Here is a 21,102-nt window from a genome sequence, read left to right on the forward strand (position 1 = left end):
CAGGCAGTGATTGGATGGGTGAATATCTTTCTACCCCTCCCTGCTCACATCTCAGTGCCCTTGCCACTTGACTGAGGGAAAGCTAAGCTCGTTTGAGAAACAAAAATTAAGTACAAGCCTAGGAATAGGAGCAGTTCATCAGGTTCTACCCAGTGCACTATCTGCAGGAGATCATGACTAGGTGATCCAGACAGTAGAGAGACCTGGCAGCAGCTCCAGTGCCCTGGGGCTACTCTGGTCCTCTCCTGTCTCCTCCTGTCCTTTCCCATATCCTTCAAGTCTCCTCCTGTCCACTGGATCTCCTCTTTTCCCCCATTGCATCTCCTCAAATCCAGATAGTTGTCAGGTTAATAGTAGAATCAACGTACAGTAGGATGGAGGAATAGAAACTGTCATCTGACCAACACGTCTCTCCCTGGGGCTGAGCGGGATGATGAGTGTCGCAAAGACCCAGACCTCCCCTGTCCACCGTAGAGAAACACACTGGGCAGGGAGTCTTGTCGAAGCAGGAACTCGCTCTATTGCCTCAGGAATGAACTTATATAGGTTGGGGTGATAGTGGGGTGAGGATAGTGGGCCAATGAGATGATGCCATCTCACAGTTACTAGGCAGAAGCTGATTCTAGGTCAGGTAGTGCTGAGTCACTCATGCCGAAGTCATGTCCCAGGACAGGTCACCAAACTCGAGCTAGGCGTGGGAAGTTACACTGGGCCTCATGCCCGAGGCCTTATGAGGCCCAACAGGAAACTACACCTGCTTGCTGTCTGATTAGAGCCCAGACGTTTTGGATGTTTGGCGGGATCCTTCTGCCTGGTGTCTTGACTGCCAATCCAAGATTGAAGGGCTCGTGGAAAGCTGATGACACTGTAACAGATTTGAAACACCTGTGGAGAGGACCTGAGAGAACACTGCTTGCAAGCTGTGGAAGATTCTAGAACATAGGATAACCAAGGACTGCTCTATCTGTGATATAGAACTAGCATGATAGGAAAGCTGCATGTGCTAGGGATGACAAAGCCTGAAATATGGAGCTTCCCCAAGCCATGAGAGCCCAGAATATCATGAAGAGCCTCAGATTTTGCACAATGTCATACAGGAAGTTGTTAGCTTTTGGTTTCCTTAAGTGTGATGGATTATTTGTTATGCTCCTATTCCTCCCTTTTTGAAAACAGTGGGCTTTTATTCATTTTTTTTTCACAGAATATACATTTAGGAGACTATGGACTTTTTAAATGTTGGGATTTTTAAAGACTATAGAATTTAAGAAGTTGAAAGTGTTTTGTTATGAATAACATGAGACTTTGGGGACCATGGATGGAAACATCTTGTTTTGATAGGGATGTACCATAAAATTATGAGTCAAATGAATGTTTTTCACCCAAAGTTACTTGGAGTCATGCTGTGGGATGTCTTTCTGTATGCTGCAAATATGTATGGCTCCCATTGGATAATAAATAAAGCTGTTTCAGCCTGTGCCAAGAAAGCTTACAACTAGGTGGATAATCCAAGCAACGATACAGAGAGAAAAAGGGCAAAGTTGGGGGAGACACCAGCCCACCACCAAAGGAGAAACAAGATGCCAACAGACCAGTAATGCCACAGCCATGTGGCAACATGTAGTTTAGTAGGAATGGGTTAATTTAAGATTAAATAGCTAGCTAGCAAGAAGCTGAAACCATAGGCTATACAATCTGTAATTAATATAAGCCTCTGAGTGATTATTTTGTAAGTGGCTATGGGACCATGGGTGAAAAAGATTGGTCCAGACCATGGGGCAAGGCAGGACTGGAGAAATTTCCATCTACAGAGTCAGGTTATTTTATCAGTTTAATAGAAATGAGACTACTCCACCATCTTGTTTGCTGCTCAAAATGAAAAGAACCATATCAAGTCATAAACATCTGCAAAGCCTACTTTTAATAGTGATCTTCAACATACAAGTTTGAGTCCTCTTCTGTATCAGTAATATATAACTTTCTTAATGCTCTCTATTACAAAATCATCATACCTGCAACCAAATACATACAACCAATAAAAAGTAGACTCAGCAGGTTGTCATATATTTCCACATACTTATGCATACCTACTTAACAAGGAAGAAGTTGGAAGGGAAGTACTTGAGAAGGGATGGAGTGAGGAGAAAAAAAGGGAAAGTGGTGTAATATCTTTTAAATAAAATGTATAGTGATGGGTGATATATTTCTGTACACTGTGAATATCTGTTGCTCTGGTTGATAAATAAAATGCTGATTGGCCAGTAGCCAGGCAGGAAGTTTAGGCGGGATAAGCAGACAAGGAGAATTCTGGGAAGAGGAGGGCTGAGTCAGGAGTCGCCAGCCAGACACAGAGGAAGCAAGATGACAAGGCAGAACTGAGAAAAGGTACCAAGTCACATGGCTAAACAAAGACAGGAGTTATGGGTTAATTTAAGTGTAAGAGATATCTAGTAATAAGTCTGAGCTAATGGCCATGCAGTTATAATTAATATAAGCTTCTGTGTGTTTACTTGGGGGACACGAGCTGGCAGGCCAAGACACAGGAAAACTTCTAGCTATAAATGGTACCCAATGTGAGCTAATGGACAAACAGTTATAATTAATATATAGTCAAACTTATAGTCAAGTTGGTTAAGTTTTCTAGGTATACATAGATATAATTCAATTAAGTAGGTAATCTTCAAACACTTCAAAGATCTACAGAATATGGCATTTAAAATATTTTTAAAACTTAGACTTTCTGGACAATGAGACACTACTCCTGGCAGTAGCAATTTACTTCTGAGAGGAGAATGGGTGTTGAAGACACTCCTAAGGAGTTTTATCTTCTTCTTGGCAAAAATAGCCATTTGGGAAAGAAACTGTTCTTGACTGGACTGCTTGAAAAAAATGTTGTATAAACTGAACATGCAGGACCCATAGAAAGGTGACCACTGAACTTTGCAAGGCAAGATGATCCTTCAGGTTCCTGCTTTCGGAAGAAACTGCCAGGCATTCTATAGGACACAGAAAAAAGTGACTAAGAGATGGATGCCCCAACATTACAGAGGAACTTTGGATGACTGTCCAGTCAGGCAGCTGTCTCTGTCATTCTAGGTTTTTGGAAGTTGCTTACAATGTTCTTCCTCTTTACTTAGATAATATTGTATCCTTCTGAGGTCTTTGATGTAGTTGAAGACTAGATAGTTATAATTATGGTTTTCATTAGTCATGATAAAAGATAAATTAGATATGAAACTAATATAGGATAGATAACAGAATACTTTCTTTAATTTTGCCAAATACAAATAGACTAGATATTGTAATTGTAATTCTTGCTTGATAACCGGTTTTTGTTTTTGTTTTTGTTTTTGTTTTCAAGACAGGGTTTTTCTGTCTAGTTTTGGTGCCTGCCCTAAATCTCACTCTGTAGACCAGGCTGGCCTCAAACTCACAGAGATCTGCCTGGCTCTGCCTCCTAAGTGGTGGGATTAAAGGCATGCAATACCACTGCCTGGCAATAACAGTTTTGTTATATGTAATTTATTATGTTAAAGTTAAAACCTTCCTTTTTGATTAGACAGAAAAGGGGAAGTGCTGTGGGATATCACTCTGTATGCTGTAGCTGGAAGTTTTCCTGTGTCCCCATCTGGCACGCGGTCAGGCCAAATCTCTCTCACCCACCAGTCCAGCTGCTCAGTCCCAAATAAACACACACAGGCTTCTCACTAGCCAGCTCTTTTATCTTAAATTAGCCTATAACTATTAATCTATGTATCGCCACATGTTCCGTGGCTTACCAATTTGCTGGCATGTTGTTCCTTTGGTGGAGTCTGGCATCTGCTTTTTTCTCTCCTTTCTCTTCCTGTCTGTTAGGATTTTTTGCCTGCCTCTAAGCTTTCTTGCCATAGGTCAAATGGCTTTATTTATCAACCAATCAGAACAACATATTTTCACAGCATACAGGAAGACATTCCCCCATCACTTCTCCTTTTGTGTCTAATCAAAAAGGAAGGTTTTAACTTTAACTTAGTAAAGTTACATATAATAGAACAGTTATCAAGCAAGAATTACAGTTACAATATCTAGTCTCTTTGTATTTTGCAAAATTAAAGAAAATATTCTATCTGTCCTATATTTGTGAGTCTCAAGTTCCATATCTAACTTATCTCTTATCATAACTAAGGAAAACCATAATTATAACTATCTAGTCTTCAACTACATCAAAGACTTCAGAAGGATATAATATTACCTAAGTAAATAGGAAGAGCATTGTAAGCAACTTCCAAAAATCTAGAATGACAGAGACAGCTGTTTACCTGGACAGTCATCCAAAGTTCCTCTTCAATGTTGGTACATTCATCTTCACTATAGGTCTAGAGTCTCTCAGTCACTTCTTTCTGTGTCCTATAGAATGTCTGTCAGTCTTATCTGTGAAGCAGCAACCTTGTTTTGGCAAATTCAGTGCTCATTTTCCTATAGGTCCTGCATGTTCAGTTTATACAACATTTTTTTCAAGCAGTCCAGGCAATGTAGCATGAATCTTAACAGGTCGTATTAATAAAATCAAACCCAAGCCAGGTATTGGGGTAAATGCTGAAAGATCAGAGAAGCAGAACAAGACACAGCTAACCTCACCTTGCCACTCAGCTGATCCTGTTTCCTCAGACTGGAAGCTTCTGTGTCCTTATCCAAATGGATCTCAGCTGAACTGCTTCTCAAAAGCCTAAAAGCCTAACCAGCCAAATGCTTCTAGTTTCTGGTCTTCATGCCTTATATCCTTTCTGCTTTCTGCCATCACTTCCTGGGATTAAAGGCGTGAGTCACCATGCCTGGCTGTTTCCAGCGTGGCCTTGAACTCACAGAGATCCAGAAGGATTTCTGCCTCCCAAGTAACAGGATTAAAAGTGTGAGTGCCGCCATTTTCTGGCCTCTGTATCTAGTGGCTGTTCTGTCTCTGACCCCAGATAAGTTTATTAGGGTGCACAATATTTTGGGGAATACAATACCACCACAAGACAAGAACAGTTTCTTGCCCAAATGGCTATTTTCGCCAAGAAGAAGATAAACTTCATATGAAGTGTCTTCAATGCCCATTCTCCTCTCTGAAGTAAACTGGTCCTGCCAGGAGCAGATGTGTCTCACTGTCCAGAAAGTCTAAGCTTTTAAAACATTTTAAACGCCATTTTCTGTAGGTCTTTGAAGTGTTTGAAGGTTACTTATCTATCTGAAATATAACTATGTAAACCTAGAAAACTTAACTAACATGACTATAAGTTTGACTATCATAGAAGACTAATTATTAATCTGTATTTCTTAATTATCCATTACAATTTAAATGAGCTGCACAAACATAATACCTTAAACAAGAGTAGAAATATACATACAGTATAACAAAATTAACTTTAAATTTGTATCAACAAACTAAAATCCATAACAATGTAAAAACATTTTTAAATAAGTTGTTCTTCAAAAGTAGATTCAATAATCTACACTTTCATTCTATCATATCTATATCTTATATATCTATATTAGTATGCTGTGAATATGTGTTGCTCTGATTGGTTGACAAATAAAACATTGATTGGCCAGTAGCCAGGCAGGAAGTATAGGTGACTGAGCAGACAAGGAGAACTCTGGGAAGAAGAAGGCTGAGTCAGGAGTCGCCAGCCAGACACAGATGAAGCAAGATGACAAGGCAGAACTGAGAAAAGGTACCAAGCCACGTGACTAAACATAGGCTTATTACTGACTAGCTGTTACACTTAAATTAACCCATAATTCTTATCTGAGTTAATTGCCAAGCAGTTATAAATAATATTATGCTTCTGAATGATTATTTTATAAGTGGCTGCAAGACCTTAGGTGAAAGAGAGTTGTCTGGACCATGCAGGGCTAGGCAGGACACTGGAAAAATTCCAATTACAGTATATAAATAAATTTTAAATAAAAATAGGGACTAGAGAGATGGCCCAACAATTAATAGCACTGGTGGTTGTTACAGAGGACCCACGTTCCATTCCCAGAGCCCACGTGGGAGCTGACCATTTGCTGTAACTCCAGTCCCAGCATCTCCTTCCTTCTTCTGGCCTCTGTAGACACTGCACAGACACATGCAAAACACATACATAACTAAAATTAAAAACAGGTTAAAAAACAAAAAGAGAAAAGAAAAGAATGGAACTCTTTACAGCAATGTTACAGCCTGAGACAAACAGTAGCCAGGGAGAGTTAAAAGGAGCTCCTTGTCCTTCATGAAAGGAACTGCAGCCTTCTCTGAGCCATCCTGCACAGAGGCAAAAGCAGCCTTGTTCTGAACTCAAAACAGCTCAGCAGAGCCATCCACAGTGCTGATAGGTTGCTTTTTCTTGATGTTTTCTGCATTTGTGTTCTCTGTCCTTTGTTTTTGTGAGAATTGTGGCATTGATACATCAATCTTTTAGATGAAACATCATGATTGACAATTATCATAGACTCCAAAGCAATCTAATTTCACAGTGCCATTTCCTTGATTTTCAGATAAGACCTTGTGGTATAAGATGAAGATGCCAGAGGCATTTCTTCACATCATTTTTATAATTTATATGTGTTTCTTAATTATTTTGAGGTAAGAATGTCCTAAATGTCTCTATTTTTACATTGCGATCATGCTTAGGAAGAGGGAGAAATCTACACAAACATGTCCAGACTCCCCATGCTTCCTATGTTTAGGAAGAGCTTTGGTTTAGAAATAACTCCCATGCTTTCCTTGCCTCCTGCAGGCAAGAAATTTTTCTCATTTCTTCTATCTTAGCTGTTGTGATGGCTGTTCTTGGTAGTCAAGCTGAATTCCTCTGGAATTACCTAATACACAAAGAATCGGGTACACCTGTGAGGCATTTTACGTGAGGTTTTGAGATGGGAAAACTCTTCAACTCCTCATCAGTCTAGACCTTTTGAGGTGATAAGATCCATCTTTAATCTGGGCCAGGCCTTCTGGTGGCAGCCTACATATATAATGGATGTTGAAGAAGGAAGCTCTTTTTCTTTGCCCGATTGGCCTAGCTGTGGCTAGAAAGGTCATCATTTACTCTCTTTAGAGCCCAGTTCTTAGGAATTCTGGTATATACTGAAGAACATCTGAGACATCCAAGTTCATGGATTGAAGAACTACTGAATTCTTCAACTTTCCATTGGTAGACAGCCAGTGTTGGACATAGATGGACCAGAGCCTGTGAGACATTCTAATAAATCTGCTTTCTATAGAGAGATTTATTCTATCAGTTCTGCTCAAGCAGAGAACCTTGACTAATACCGCTGGTTTTTTTTTTTTTCCACCTGCCCTCTAAGTAAGATGTGCTAGCAACAGTGCTCATAAAGACATCCTTCTTTTCTTCACTTCTCTCTAAATAATCAACCTATTGTGAAGACTACACTTTCTTATTATTGTTAAATTATCAAGAGATTGAAATGAATTTCAGAAGAAAACTCCTAGAGCAATGGAGCCATCATCCAGCCTTCTAATGGGAGGAGAACCTATTATTTTGTTTGTGATCTGGTCCTTGCTTTTCTTTCCTGGTTGTTTGAAGTCCCTATGACAACCAGGTAAAAATTACATTCAGTTTAGCGAACCTCAGCATGAAGCCACAGAATAAGCATCTCCTTTTTGTCCTAAAATCTTTCTTTAATTGTCAATATTTGGGGCACCCTTTCACCTCTGGGACAGGGAATCACTCCACCCCACATAGTATCATGGGCTGTGCAAGCTAGCTAGCCACATTGTGTCCAGGAGGAAGTAGAGGAAGTGCCTATGTAGTGCAGGAAGCTAGCAGGGTCAGCTATTGGAGCCAAGGTATGTGCTGTTGAAATGTTTGTGTAGATTTGGAAAAGTCTGGATCTGGAGTGAAAGGCAGGACCAGGAACCACTATGCTGCATCCTTGAGCACAGTGTAACCCTAAGGGAGGTTCTATTGTCACACAGTCCTCACTAGACAGTCAGGGCCTCCAGTCTGACTTGCCAGCTGGAAGTGGTGTAGGGCTCACTTGGGTCCAGATGCAGGCTTGCCTTTGTAGCAGAGTGGGCTCCAGTGTTTTGTGTGCTGTTCTGTGAGTGCTGCTGCAGGGAGCTGAGTTGGGATCATGGGCAATCTGAGAAGAAGGGGAGGAGTGGATTGTGAGCTCCTGGGGTAGGGTGGGAGCCTGCAACCAGATGCCATGTCCTGTGAGGTTCCATGTGGTCCTTGAAACTTCCCAGACCCAGGTGCCTGCCTCTGAATAACTTCACTTTATGAGCTGCTTCTGTGCAAAGCATTGGGAGCAGGGAACTGTAGAAAGATCTTTGTAGTCAAGGTCAACATGCTTTTGGTACATCCATAGAAGCAGGTTGCCAAATTCAGAGAGGCCTAGTTTCTCTAGCATCTTCTAGAAGTTCTGCACCTCACATTTAACATTTAGGTGTAAGATCCATTTTTATTTAATTTTGTGGAAGTTGTAAATGGCATCTCTTATGTTGAGTATCATTCTACTTCCTGTAATGTAGAAGAATAGAATTGGTGATATAAAGGATTTGCCAATGCTTAGGAGACAGAATGTCACAGAAAGTAGAATTTGGCTACGGGAGAGCTACCTCTAAAATACTCCAAATACCAGTTTATACAAACAAGGCTTGTTAGAGATTAGGATGCTAAGATACACATTTGTTCACCAGGATTGTCCAGACATATGGCTCCAAACCCTTACAAAGGAGACACTCCTGATTTACACCCAGCCACTAGGCACATACCCATATGAAAGGACAGGCCTCTAACATACTGCTCAAGGGGACATTACAGGGTCACAACCAACATTTCAGCTTGGTGTGCCATAAAGGTGAAGTTTTCTTCATTGAAAAAAAAAAAAAAAAAAAAGAGCAAGGTGACTATTTGAAAAGGAAACACTGTTGTTTTGAGGGCTGGCCTGACCAGGACTTTACCTTTAGGCCTTCATACAGGGAGAAGGAATATGCTTTCCAGAGCCAGAAATGTCTTGGGACCTAGGCCTTGGGAGCTATCCCTAAAGACCTGATATTTTGAGAATTAAAAAAAAGGGCTCTTTCTCTAAAACCAGGAATATGTTTGGGAGAGCTGGTAATGGTCTGAGGCCAGGACCTTTATGGAGGGTTGCATCAGATCCTGAGAACCCAATGCTTCCCACCACGTGGAGCTATGGCTACCGGTCCCAAGGCCACTGTGGGCTTAGTCAGTAATGCTCTGGAGATACCCTGTGTCCCCTTGTGCAGCATTGCTTGTAGCCTACTCCTGAGTTTTACCATTTATTATATGATACTTTCTGCTGACTTCATAGAACTTCCCCTTTTCCTTCTATTTCCCCCAGAAGTAGTATACGAGAAGCTATTCCCCTTAAGAAGCTTACTTGGCATGAGGCATAGCTTGTGTTAGACCTCCCCACCCAGCTTTTAGCTTTTCCACCTTATACTTTTTCTGTCTTTCTCATCCCCTGGCACCTTCACCTCAGGATCCTGCCACTGAAGAAGGTCCTACTATTTCAGATCACTGGTGCACTTAATAAATAATTATGGAAATATCTTTGTTGTGTAAGTCTTCCATCTGCCTAAGTAGCTAGACTTGCAGTCTCCTGTCCCTGTTTAAATTGTTCAATCTGTAACCTGGAGCCTGAGCCTAAAAGACATAAGGATGATAGCATATGTGGAATACAAAATATGTTCTAGGCTGGTCCTCTTTGAGCATTAGCCAGAAACAAATGCATGCTCTCATTAAAGGTATTTTTCTTTATTAATCTCTTAAGTGTGAAGAGTGATTTCTCCCTGGGAAGGCATATTAATTCTAGAACAGCTGCCCCAACATTGCAGAAAAACACTGGATGACCCTCTAGGCTGCCAGCTGTCTCTGTCACTTCTTGCATTTTTTCAGAAGTTGCTCTCTTGCACTTCCTGTTTACTCATGTGATATTATTTTCCTTCTCAGGTCTTGGATGGGGTTGAAGACTAGATAGTTACAGTCACAATCCTCTTGTATCAAGCTAATAGCATTATCAGGTACTAGAGTTAGATTCTTCAGGATAGGACAGTTATTGGATTAATCTCTGTAGTTTGTCATTTACCTATGGTCTGGACATTTAGCATGGTTTGATGTTGCTTTTGTTGTTGTATTTTCACTTTTGTTTATGTTATTACTTTTACCTTCTCCTGAACAATACTTGATAATCATTCCTATTGTATATAGTTTTTGTATTAGGTTTAGAATTTTCTTATTTAGACAAAAAGGGGAGATGTCATGGGTATTCATACCACCCTGGGGTACCAGACCCTAGAGTATGGTCTCTTGGCTATCTTAAGACCTGAGGAACACTGTATGCAGGACCCTTCTCTCGAATGCACTTGGATGATGAAGACCAGGCCAGGCAGCATGAAACAGAATGGAACCAGTTCTCAGCCTTCCAGGGACTCTGTGACTGAAATTGCCATATCCCATATCAGTGAGTTGATACCCCATATAACCCCTTAATAAATAGATTCATTATCAATTTCTGTGGATTTCAATTCCTGCATTACTCCTTTTCAAAGTCAATCTAAGTTTTTATCTTAAAAATGTATTATTTTTGTCATTGAAAAATGTCACTTTTTCAATATTTTTTAACATTTCTTTAAATGCATTACTACTCTTATCTCTATTGTTTCTGTTCTCTAATGTTTCTAGGTCATTAATAGTTTCATTCCTTTCCTCTCAAGTGCTATTGATTATTGATTTCTGCTTAGAGTAATGTCTCCTGTAGCATAGGCTTGCCTCATGCTATGTAATTGAGCATTGCATTGAACAATCCTGCCTCTGCTGCCCAGTGCTGGTAAGACAATCCGGCAACTCCTTCTAGTCTGGGCCTTGATAGCTCAGTGAGAAGGAAAAATAGACCAGTTAATGAGTGTCCTCCAGTCTCTCTGGCTTTGGGGGTGGGGGACATACAAGTGAAGAGAACCTGTGCAAGCATCGGGTTCACAGACCGATGGTGACTCTGGTGTAGTGACAGTGCAGAAAGGGAGAGGCAGGAAGGAGGGTGAGGGCTTTCCTGCTTCAACAGTAGTTGAGATTAGCAATGTAGAGTCAGGTAATCAATTTTAGATAATCCATAAATGTCCTGACTGGCCATTTCTTGGGGTCTATAGACCAGAGCAATCAATATTCTGGATAGAGGGCCTGGAGAGATGGCTCAGTGGTTAAGAGCACTGGCTGCAATTCCCAGCAACCACACGGTCGGTGGCTCACAACCATCTATAATGAGATCTGGCGCCCTCTTCTGGGCTGCGGACAGAACACTGTATACATAATAAATCTAAGAAAAAAAAAATCTGCGAAAAAAAATAATAATCTGGATAAAGGACTGACCTTATGGTGAAACCAAATTACTGTAGTTACATTAGTTCAACCAATATAGAAGATCTGGGTAAAATGGTATGGCCTTGCCTAACAGAACTGTCATTTTCCTTGTTTAATTTGTATAGCCTCAGGGAAATAAAAAAAGATGTGAGTAATCCTTGGTTTGCTCTCATACAAATCCCTAGTCTCTGGAACACATGGTCGTAAATTCTGTTTCAACTTTTCAAAATAATTCTTTGAGATTATGATTACATCATGCCCACAGTCTCTTTCCTGCCTCCAAGTAATATCCTTGACCACTCATTGTTTTCTAATTCATGACCTGTTTTTCTTGAACAACAGTTACATAGTAATAACAGTTACTGTTTAAATGTGACCTGCATTTGGTGCCCAGCTATGAAGCAAAGAGTTGGCTGCAGTAGACAATCAGTGTGTAAATTTGTGCACAAAGGACTATGTACTTTGGAAGTAGAACAGAAAGTGCTCTGGGAGGCTAGAAGATTTTTCTACTAAAATACACATTTCCCAAATTAGGGCCCTGTCTGCCCCTAGAGTAGAAGGGCAGAGCTGGGAAGGCCTCTGCTGTCTGTCATTTGATCTCTGATCACCAAGTAGGGGAGCTGCTAATCTTCTGAGTCCCAGCTGGGTGGCCTTCGCTAATGTGGGACCTTGGGAAGACTTAGCATTTAGGAGTACCAGTGGAAGGTAGCTTGCAAGTTCTTTCTAGGATTCACCTCTGGCTCTGACGTAGGGAGCCATGAGAGATACCACAAATCATGCCATGGTGAGTGTGGGGACCACTGACCCTAGACCAAGAGGAACAGCTCTGCTGAGTTCAGAGCTGCTGTGATTGGGATGGACCATGAGCTAGACTGTGGTTCTGTTGACCTGGGCATTGACTCTTCTTCTCTGAGATTCCCTGAGTGTACATTCTGTGGAGAGGGGAAGGCTCTGCCACCCTGGCTATGGGAAGCTATGATACTTGTAAATATGTGTCCAATGTACACACACAAACATTGCTTTTAGTAGGAAGTTGGAAGACAGGTTGAAAAACTGAAGGTCTGATTTCTAGAGGTTCTGAACTTTGCACTACACTTTCAGGTTTGTCTTATAAATGTTACAAATAATTTAGAAACTGGTAGAAAGAAGTGTTGAGGTTCATCCTTCAGCTAGATGTGATTAGACTTTTAAAATTTCTGATACCAATCTTGACCTGATTCAGGGAAGTTCAGTTCCAGGGGAGAAAAGAAGTTTCTGAGCTGCAGAGAGATATTCCAGGTTTGCATGGTGTTGGGCATGTGGATAGGGCAGATTCCACATCATGTGCCATAACCCATGTGGCAGACATTAAATTATTCTTCTACACTGTTTTGTGATTGGGCATCATTGGGGCTAGGTTTGCCTGAAACCACAAAGGGACAAGAGAGTTTGCAGAGCCATTGAATGAGATTACCTCCATTTGCCAAGACAGCTCTACAGCTTGGGGCCTTTCTGTTTGGAAGACATATCAGCAGCTGGATGGTCAGAAACGTAACAGTTTAAGGGTCACTTTGAGTTAATTTTGTGGGAGTTGTGAAGTCTGTGTTAATTTCTATAACATAGAATTATAGGTAGTTGGGTAACATTGGTCAAGATCACACTTGTCCTGGCTGAGTTTCCATTGGTCTTTTGATTAAAAGTTGACTATATATATTTTTCTGCTTTAGTTTTTAGCTTTTTTTCTCTCCTTTTATTCTTTCACAAGTATTGTACATATTCTCAATTGTTGTAGCTTTGTGGTAAATATAGAAGTCACATGGTATCAATATGTGTATTATTTTTTCATAATCCTATTGAGCATGCTGAGTTTTTCCACTTTGCATGTAGCATTGGAATCGAGTGTCCTGCTATAAATTGTTGAGAATTTTCTATGAATTGTATTCAATTCATGTTGCAAATTTACCATACACAATGTCTTAATATTGATGTATCATGTTCCCACGAATCACTTATTTACTGCTGTGTTTATTCAGTGATCTCATGCCTTTGCTCCCAGCACTTGGGATCTAATGCCTTTGATCCTAGTACTTAGGAGGCACACACTTCTAATCTCAGCACTAGGGAGGTGGAAACAGGAATATAAAGTGGATAGAGACAGGATCTCATGCCTATTTAGTCTGAGGATTCATAGAGACAAGATGACCCTCCATTCATTCTGAGGATTTGTAGAGACAGGACCCTTCCATTTGGTCTGAGATTTTGTAGAGGTAGGAAGTTTCTAGTGGCTAGCTTCTCTGCTTCTCTGATCTTTCAGCTTTCACCCTTGATATCTGACTCTGGGTTTTTATTGTTAAGACTAATTAATATCATGCTTCATGCAAGTCTCTTCTTCTTGGGGTGGACAGAGAGACCAGGAGATGGTGTTAGTATCCCTGATACTTGAGGTACAGATAGTAGTGAGCTCCTATATGTACTGGGAATGGAATCTGTATGTTCTCCAAGATTCTTCAGTACTCTTAACTGCTAAGGTGCTTTCCACCCTAAGTTAGTTTTCTGTTTTGGATTATGTTTCCTGTCCAAGGAAACCTAGTCAGGGCCAGACACTTGATGCTGATTAAAAATTAGAATTCTCCAGGAAGAAACTGGAAGGGATTTGAGAAGGGATGGAATGAAGAGATAAAATGGGAAAGTGATGTTATATTTTTAATTAAAAATTTATGGACATAAAAACTCAAATGACTGAAAGACATTTAAGGAATTGCTCAACATCCCTAATTATCTGGGAAATGCAAATCAAAATGATTCTGACATAACACCTTACACCTTATGCTGGAGAGGATGTGGAGCAAGGGGAACTCTCCTCCACTGCTGGTGGGAATGCAAGCTTGTACAGCCACTTTGGAAATCAATATGGCGCTTTCTTAGAAAATCGGGAATCCATCTCCCCCAAGACCCAGCTATAGCACTCTTGGGCATATACCCAAGGAATGCTCAATCATACCACAAGGGCATTTGCTCAGCTATGTTCATATCAGCATTGTTTGTAATAGCCAGAACCTGGAAACAACCTAGATGCCCTTCAACTGAAGAATGGATAAAGAAAATATGGTACATATACACAATGGAGTACTACTCAGCAGAGAAAAACAATGACATCATGAGGTTTGCAGGCAAATGGATGGATCTAGAAAAAAAATCATCCTGAGTGAGGTAACCCAGACTCAGAAAGACAAACATGGTATGTATTCACTCATAGTAGGATACTAGATGTAAAACAAAGATGACTAGACTGCTACACAACTCCAGGGAGGCTACCTAGAAAATGGGACCCAAGGAAAGACACAGGGATCGCCCAATGACAGAGACATGGATGAGATCTACATGAACAACCTGGACGACAGTGGGAGTAATGAAGGGCAAGGTTCAAGGGAAAGAGAGTTTAGGGGATCAGGAGATCCCAGCTGGATCAAGAACAGAAAGGGAGAACAAGGGATAACAGACCATGATAAATGAAGACCACATGAGAACAGGAATAGGCAGAGTGCTCGAGAGGTCCCCAGAAATCCACAATGATATATCCTCTGTAGTCTGCTGGCAATGGTCGAGAGAAAGCCTGATCTGACCTAGTCTGGTGATCAGATGGCCAAACACCCTAACAGTCGAGCTGGAACTCTCATCCAATAACTGATGGAAGTAGATGCAGAGATCCTCAGCCAGGCCCAAGGTGGAGCTCCAGGTGTCCAATTGTCGAGAAAGAGGAGGGACTGCAAGAGCGTGAATTGTTGAGACCAAGACTGGAAAAGCACAGGGACAAATAGCCAAACTAGTGGAAACACATGAATTATGAACCAAAGGCTGTGGAGCCCCCAGCTGGATCAGGCCCTCTGGATAAGTGAGACAATTGAATAGCTTGAACTGTTTGGGAGGCATCCAAGCAGTGGGACCTGGACCTGTCCTTAGTACATGAGCTGGCTGTTTGGAACCTTGGGCTTACACAGGGACACTTTGCTCAGCCTGGAAGGAGGGGACTGGACCTGCCTGTACTGAATCCACCAGGTTGAATTGAATCCCCAGGGGAGTCTTGATCCTGGAGGAGATGGGAATGGAGGGAGGGGCTGGGGGAAAGGTGAGGGCGGGATGGGGGGAGGACAGGGGAACCCATGGCTGATATGTAAAATTAAAAGACAAATATAATAAATAAAAAAAGGAGGGAAAAATTCTCAAAAAAATTTATGGACATAAATTTTAAATAAAAAAGAAGGGTTGGAGAGATGGCTCTGCAGTTAAGAGCACTGGGTGTTGTTTCAGAGGATTCAGGTTTCGTTCCCAGAACACACATGAGAGCTAACCATTTGCCCAGGCATTTCCTACCTTCTATAATGATGACTATGGAGATCCAGCCCCTCGATAGTCCCCTGTAGTTGGAGAGCTTCTCTCCAGATGCCACCAAGCCCTGTTAGTCCAACAACCCACTTGTAAAATAAACACACATTTATATTCTAAATTGTTTGGCCATTAGCTCAGGCCTACCATTGTCTAGCTCTTACTCTTATATTTAGCCCATTTCTATTAATCTATACTTTGCCACATGGCTCATGGCTTACCAGTACCTTATTTCTTTCTTGTCATGGCGGCGGCTGCCGTGTCTCTCTTCCCCCAGCCTTCCCTTCCCAGAATTCTCTTCTCTCTTGTCCCACCTATACTTTCTGCCTGGCCACTGGCCAAACAGCATTTTATTTATACAGAGTGATATCCACAGCACTTCCCCTTTTCTTTTTTTTTTTTTTTTTAAAGGAAGGTTTTAAATTACATATAACAAAACAATTATCAAGCAAGAATTACAGTTACAATATTAAAGAAGATTTCCTATCTATCTTATATTTGTGAGTCTAAGCTTTTATATCTAGCTTATCTTTTATCATAATTGAGGAAATTATAACTATCTAGTCTTTAACCACATCAAAGACCTCAGAAGGATATAATATTACCTGAGAACCGGGAGAAGGATGCAAGCAACTTTTGGGAATGTGGGTGTAGTTTCTCTTACTACTTCCTGCTGGAGGGGGGCGCTGTATCTTATGGGAACACAAAGAAAATTTTAGGATTATGGAATAGTCTGTGAGGGTAAACCTCTGAGCCAGTTGCCTTGAAACCGTTCTGGATGTTGGATCATCTGGGCCATGGTGTCATTGGAGAGACCTTTCAAGTGGTCTTGGCTGATCAAACCTGATGTATCTTAATCTGGAACAAATCCACAGCCTCTGGCTTTCTGTGGAAACAAAAGCAGAGCCTCTTTTCCAAAGCAACATATCCTTATACCCAAATTTTGAAGGCAAGGTAACTTTAACATTTACATATTTGTTTAACTCAACAGCTTTTATGATCAAATCTTTTTTTGTGGTTAAAAATCCCAAAGACAACACAAACCAGATCTTTGTAAGATTGAAACGACACTGTGGCTGCTGGCTCTGCCCACCTCAGCTTCCCAACATGGCGGTGGCACAGTTTACCGCCAGCTCTGGGACTGGAGCCATGTGTACCATCAACTATCAGAAGCAGTTCTATCAAAGCAGTGCATAGCCCAGAAACTTTTTTTTTTTTTTAACTAGCAAAGGCTAAATCCACCATGCAGCAGGGTAAAGTGCCACTTGTTGACTCCTCATTCCCGCCACACCGCAGGTCAGACACATACGCCAGGAACCCGCCATAGTAGCTCAAACTGGCAAGTTGCCCCTAACTTGAGAGAGACAACTAGGAAGCTGTTTTTAGCTCCATTTTACAATCTTTTTTGTCAGGTTTTAGGTGGAAACTCTTGCAAACACGCTGGGCGCAATTTGTAGTTGGAGAGCTTCTCTCCAGGTGCCACCAAGCCCTGTTAGTCCAACAACCCACTTGTAAAATAAACACCCAGACATTTATATTATTTAAATTGTTTGGCCATTAGCTCAGGCCTACCATTGTCTAGCTCTTACTCTTATATTTAGCCCATTTCTATTAATCTATACTTTGCCACATGGCTCATGGCTTACCAGTACCTTATTTCTTTCTTGTCATGGCGGCGGCTGCCGTGTCTCTCTTCCCCCAGCCTTCCCTTCCCAGAATTCTCTTCTCTCTTGTCCCACCTATACTTCCTGCCTGGCCACTGGCCAAACAACATTTTATTTATACTGAGTGATATCCACAACAGTCCCCTCCCAGGGTCCAGGAAGAATCTACAACCAGCTGATAATTAATCTTTGATGAAAAGAAATGAATCTATGTACATGAAACTCCTTAGTCCATATAGTTTATTATTCTGTGTCAGTTACAAGCTTCTATTCTGCTCTCATATTTAGCTCCTTTCTTGCCTGATTTCTCTCTACACTTATCTGCTTTCCCCTCTAGGTTCTATCTAAATTTCTTCATCTAGTTCTGTCCCTTTCAGGTTCTCTTCCCTCTAGTTCTTTCCCATATAATCTCCTCTCCCATCTCCTTCTCTCTCCTCATCTCATTCTTCCTCATCTTGTTCTTCCCCATCTGGCTCTTCCTCATCTTCCATCTCATTCCTCTAGTACTCTCTTCTAGCCCTTCAATTTAGTTCTTCCCCATCTCAGTTTGTTCCTCTCAAGTTCTTGCCCATCTAGTTCTTCCATTCTCTTTTCTCTTCTCCATCCCTCATGCCCTGAAAGTCCTGGTATATATACATACACTTACAAGGAGTAATCGCTTGGCAGTGCAAAGCCCGGATTCCAGGGTCAAACAGAGGGGTGATAAGAATCACATAGGGAGGCAATAACCATTAATTATCATTTGCAACCCCAAAGGGAAGTGACCAATGGGGAAATGAATTAACTAAAGGCTAAATTCAGGTAATATCTAAGAAGAGGGCTCTTATGTGCTCAACTATAGTCTTAAACGTGGTTAGTAGAAAATGTTAAGAATCTATAAGTTGCTAGGTCAATGGGAGAAAATAAAACTGCTTTCTTTTTTTCCTGTGGCTCCTATCTGTACAAGCTATCTGCCATTTTTCTGCAGGATGGGGGAAGTGCTCAGTCGCTAGGCAATAGTGTACAGCTAGACGCCTCTGGTGATAGTTAAAAGGAAATCTGTAACTAGAGGAAAGGTTTGGGAAAGGAGGAAGTAAAGCTTAATTGGCACATCTTCCAGGCCTTCTCAAACAGGTAGCCTGGATGGTTAAGTCTGTTCTTAGAGAATACAGAGGTATCTCTGATAAGGTACTATCCTCCATCTGGGGATGGACCTGGCCGGATGCTGCCAGTGATGATAATTATAAGGAGGCTTGAACTGGGGTTCTGGCTGAGCACAACTGTTAGCACAGAAGGTTATCTAAATATTCCTAGAAGTTAAGGAATACCTAGAAGGAATAACTTATACCTAGAAGGTAAGGAGTTAGAGGTCTATAAAGTTAGTAAGGCTGTAAGAAAGGAGGGTCCGAGCTAAATTGTGTAAGGCTATTACTTAACATCCACTTGACCTAGGTGGTGTCTCCTTATAGAATTTATCTTAAATCAGGAGACTTGCATGTGGACTGTTATTACTGATAGTCCTTGAAAGTGGCCAAGGGAGATATCTGATCCCAAAGAAAGCCTTTCCTGAGGTTGTTCTCCAAATACCTGGAATGTATATGTCCAGAGAGTGATCAGTCCACACTGTTAGTCTTTCTTAGGGAAAAGTCAATTGGGAAAACTATGAGGCACTTATGATTTTCATAACAGAAGACAGCTGATATATAACAAGCCAAATAACACCAAAAACTCCTTGGAATTTGGCTTCCTCTGGAGGAATTCCCTGATCCCTCCAGGTAGTGACTTTGCCATAACCAGCTGAGTTCTTATGATATATTCCTGCAGCCCGCAGCACTTCTACTGACCTCTATAAGTATTATGCACACACACATGCAGGCAAAACACCCATAAAACCAAAATTTTAAAAGGTTAGGAAAAGGAAAGAATGGTATTCTCTACAGTGATATCACAGCCATAAGATAGACAGCAGCCACGGCTAGTTAAAATGAACTCCTTCTGGTCTTACATGGAAGCAGCTGTGGCCTCCTCTAAGCCACCCTGCTCAGAGGCAAAAGCAGCTTTGTTCTGTAGATGTATCCGGCTTGTTAAATAAGAAACACAGAACCGATTGCAGAGTTAAAAACCACGGGGTCAGAGCCAGAGCGGAAAACCTTACCCTTCACTGTTTCTGCGGTTCTTTCTCTCCGCAAGAGACCTACTTCTCTGCGTCCTGTCTATTTAAAAACTTTCTGTTCTGTTTTCTCATTGTTTGTAAACCCAGCCACATGACCTCCTCATCACTGCCTGTTTGTACAGACCTCCAGGTCTTCTATGGTTGGTATTGAGATTAAAGGCGTGTGTCTGCCATGCTGGCTGTGTCCTTGAACACACAGAGATCCGCCTAGCTCTGCCTCCCAAGTGCTGGGATTAAAGGCGTGCCCCACTACTGCTCAGCTTCTGCTCTGGCTTGCTCTGACCTCAAGGCAACTTTATTGACATACAAATAAAATCACATTTCAATACAAATAAAATATCACTATATTGTTCTGAGGTGAATAGAGCTCAGTGTAACCACTCATCTAAGAGCAGATGTTTTAGTGCTGTTGGGTGACTTTTCCTTGATGTTTCTCTTTTTGTGTTCTCTGTCTTTTGTATCTGTGAGAATTGTGGCATTGGTACAGCTATCTTTTAGATCAAACATTAAGAATGACAGGTAGCACAGGCTCCAAAGCAGTCTACTTTCCCAGTGTCATATACTTGATTTTTCAGCTAAGAGTTTGTAGTAGAAGATGAACATGCCAAAGGCATTTCTTTCCATCATTTTTATAATTTATATATGTTCCTGCATGACTTTGAGGTAAGAATGTCCCCAAATGTCTCTGCTCTTACATTATGACCATGTTCAGAAGTGGATTTGTTAACTGAGCATGCATAAGAATAGGCAGAACTCTACATGAACATGTCCAGATGTCCTAAGTAAAATTCCATGCTTTCCTTGCTTAAGAAAAGCATTGCTTTGGAAATAACTCCCACATTCTCCTTGTATCCTGCAGGTAAGAAATATTTCTCATTTCTTCTGCCTTGGCTATTGTTATGGCTATTCTTGGTAGTCAAATTGACTACCTCTGGAATTACCTAAAACCCAAAGCATCGGGTACACCTTTGAGGGATTTTTTTTTTCATAAAGGTTTTGAAATTAATGACCCATCTTCAATCTGGATCATTTAAAGTAACAAGATCCACCTTTAGCATCATGATGGCAGTACACACCTTTAATCCCAGCTCTCAGGAGACATAGGCAGTTGACTTTTCTAAGTTTGAGGCCAGCCTGGTCTACAGAATGAGTTTCAGGATTACACAGATAAACCTTGTCTCAAAAACACCAAGAAAACATCAAACAAAGAATAAGATGTAAATTTAATCTGGATTGCACCTTCTGGTAGCAGCCTACATATATAAAGGATGTTGAAGAAGGAAGTTCTCTCTCTCTGCTGGCTTGCCCTACCAAATTCATTCCTTATAGAGCCTACTTCTTTGGAACTTGATGTACACTGAAGACCAGCTGAGACATCTAGCCTCATAGACGGACAACTACTGGATTTTTTCCATTTGTGGAAAGCCATTGTTGGACTAGCTGGGACACAGCTTGTAAGACATTCTAATAAATCCACTTTCTACGTACATGGAGAGATTGATTTTTACCAGTCCCGATCATGTAGAGAACCTTGAATAATGCAGCCATGTTTTTTTTTTTTCATCCACCTACTGAGGAAGAT

Source organism: Onychomys torridus, chromosome 10, assembly GCF_903995425.1.
Source record: "Onychomys torridus chromosome 10, mOncTor1.1, whole genome shotgun sequence".
Taxonomy (NCBI): Eukaryota; Metazoa; Chordata; class Mammalia; order Rodentia; family Cricetidae; genus Onychomys; species Onychomys torridus.